This window comes from Anomaloglossus baeobatrachus, chromosome 3 (genome assembly GCF_048569485.1).
Source record: "Anomaloglossus baeobatrachus isolate aAnoBae1 chromosome 3, aAnoBae1.hap1, whole genome shotgun sequence".
Taxonomy (NCBI): Eukaryota; Metazoa; Chordata; class Amphibia; order Anura; family Aromobatidae; genus Anomaloglossus; species Anomaloglossus baeobatrachus.
This window is the reverse complement of record NC_134355.1, coordinates 43,914,203-43,917,569: the sequence shown is the minus strand read 5'-3', so window position 1 is coordinate 43,917,569 and position 3,367 is coordinate 43,914,203.

Sequence of the window (3,367 nt, the reverse complement as noted above, 5' to 3'; positions counted from 1 at the left end):
ATTGGAGCGTTTCTAACTCTTAAGGGGGCTTTACACGCTACGATATCGTTAATGTTTTATCGTCGGGGTCAAGTTGTTAGTGACGCACATCCGGCGTCATTAACGATATCGCAGTGTGTGGCCCTGACCAGCGACCTTAAGCGACCTCAAAAATGGTGAAAATCGTTCACCATGGAGAGGTCGTCCCAAAACCAAAAATCGGTAATGGTTGTTTATCCAGGTGGTTCATCGCTCATGCGGCAGCACACATCGCTATGTGTCACACCGCAGGAGCGAGGACCGTCTCCTTACTTGCTGCCGGCCACAATGCGGAAGGAAGGAGGTGGGCGGGATGTTATGTCCTGCTCATCTCCGCCCCTCCGTTTTGATTGGCCGGCCGATTAGTGACGTTGCGGTGACGTCGCTGTGATGCCGAACGTCCCTCCCCCTTGAAGGAGGGATTGTTCGGCAGTCACAGCGACGCCGCCGACCAGGTAAGTGCGTGTGACGCTGCCGTAGCGATAATATTTGCTACGGCAGCGAACACAAACAATCGCATACGTGACGGAGGCGGGTACTTACACGCTCGCTATCGCTACAAATTGCTAGCAATATCGCTACCGTGTAAAGCCCCCTTTATACTTGTCTTTTTTAAGCCCTTACCTGTTGACTTATGATTGCAAACCGTGTAAGAGTAAGGCTATGTGCGCACTTACCGGATTTTTCGTGGATTTTGCCGCGGATTTGCTGCATGTTTCGCTGCAGAAAATGTTCATAACATCTCTGCAGTGAATCACCAGCAAATCCTATGGAGAAAAAAAATCCTGTGCGCACTGGGCGGAATTTGACAGCTGCATGTTTTGCTGCGGGAATCCCGCAGCAAAAACAAGTGCATGTCACTTCTTTTCCGCACATCGCTGCGGGATTTCACTCCATTGACTCAATGTTAATCATGAAATCCCGCAGGGAATAACGCAGGCAGCAAATTCTGTGCGGTTCACTGCGTTTTCCTGCGTTATTCCCTGCGGTATTTTGCGGTTTACCTCCGGTAATGTGCATCACTTGCTTGCGGTTTTGCAGGGAAGTGATGTCATTACAGGAAGAGGAAGCCGTGCAGAGTAAACACACACACATCAGACACAGATAGACATCACAGACACATAGAACACATAGACACAGACACATAGAACACACATAGAAAGAAAACGGAAATATAGGAAAAAAAGAACGTGGGCTCCGGTGCATATTTACCTTCCAGCCGAGGTAAGCACACAGCGGCGGCCCGGTATTCTCAGGCTGGGGAGGGAGAGGGGCAGGGGTAATGTCCCCCGCCTCACTCCCCCTCCCACAGCCGAGAATATCAGCCGCAGCTGCCCCGGCACTGTCGCATGCATTATGCGGCACTGCCGGCGTGTCCTCGGCTCTTCTTGCCACCGTGTAGCAGTGGTGGCAAGGTAATACAAGGGGTTAATGGTGATGGGGGACCACCGCCATTAACCCCAGGCTTGATCATGGCAGCGTCTATGTGACAGCTGACATGATCAACCCGTAAGTAAAGTGAAAAAAACACAGACACCAAAAATCCTTTATTTTAAATAAAACCAACAAGCCTCGTTCACCATTTTATTAACCCCCCCCAAACAAAGCTCCGGCGTAATCCACAGCTCCGGCTCCTGCGTCCTGCACTGCTGACATCCAGCCGCGACTGTCACAGACACAGGCTGAATGCAGCAGACAGCAGAGGTAATTACCGGTCATTTCCCACGGCCGGTAATGTGAACTCACTGCCGACCGTGGGAAATGCAGCGATCTGTCTATCCCTCTATCTATCTATCCCTCTATCTATCCCTCTATCTACTATCAGAATTAAATGTATTTTTTTTTTTTTTTTCTTCAATGTGCTTTATTGCATTGAATGCAATAAAGCACATCCCAACCCGCACGCGGCAAAACCGCGGCAATACCGCGAACAATACCGCGGTAAAGCCGCGGCAAACCGCATGCGGTTTTCGGGTGCGGTTTCCCGCGGTTTTTTACCGCGGGTGCGGTAATCTTTGAGAGGATGCGGAATTTTCTCAAGAAAATTCCATTTCCCAGTGCGCACAGAGCCTTAAAGTCGCAAGAAAATAAAGGCCACAATTTTTTCATGAGACCTAATTGCAGAAATAATTTTTAGCCCCAATACAAGCAGATATGTAAAAGAAAAATGTTCACAAAGGACGAGGACCCCTTTAAAGGGAATCTGTTAGCAGGTTTTTGCTACCTCATCCGAGAGCAGCATGATGTAGGCCAAGAGATCCTGAATCCAATGGTGTATCACTTAGATTACTGGATCCAGCTAATCTGACACAATCAGAATATTTAGATTTAGCCATGTAGATGAGCCCAGGGAGCTGTCCCCACGCACACCAGGCTCTCTATAGAGATTGTACATTGACAGTGAGGTGTCAATCACAGCGGGGGAGTGCCGCACTACCATGAACGTGACATTGTAATCCAAGTAATGATAAGTTCTGCTGCTTAAACAAATATAGTAAATAAACAACAGATCAGACCTTAACAAGACAGGCATCCCTGAATTATCTGTATTAACCCTTGCAGCATGCTGTCTTCAGTCTCCATAGCAAAAACCTGCTGACAGATTCCCTTTAAGGCTCCCATACACATTATATAGCCATCAGCCAAATGATGGTTCAGTTGACAGCTATCTCTTCCAAGTCCCCCATGTACGATTTTTTGCAACTTTTTTTTATTTTTATGGCATTCACTGTAGGAGTAAAGTAGCGTGACAATTTTATAGATCAGGTAGTTCGGAACACGGCGATACCAAATATGTGTACTTTATTGGGGGGGTAATTTTTGTATTTACAAATATATATGTATTTATACGTATAATATTTTTTCATTTTTGTTGTTCTTTTATTTCTGTTTTTTTTTGGGGGGGGGTTGTTTTTATTGAAATATATAAATAAATATATTTTTGCTTCTTTTTCCACTTTTTTACTTAGTCCCTATATGGGAGATTAACTTTTTTTGCTCTGATCGCTGGTATAATGTATTCCAATGCACATACACTGTCAGTGAGACACTGACAGAAGCCTCTTAGTCCATGCTCCTGGCCTGGTCTAACAGGCCACCATAACTGGTAGACCCGGAGGTCGTTATTTCACCTCCGCTTTCCATGTTAATGATTGGGTCCCTGTGATCATGTCGCGAGAGTCCCAATCACCTCCTACAGTGCCTTGCACAAGTATTCGGCTCCCTTGAATTTTTCAACCTTTTCCCACATTTCAGGCTTCAAACATAAAGATACAAATGTTAATGTTCTGGTGAAGAATCAACAACAAGTGGGACACAATTGTCAAGATGAACGAAATGTATTGCTTAT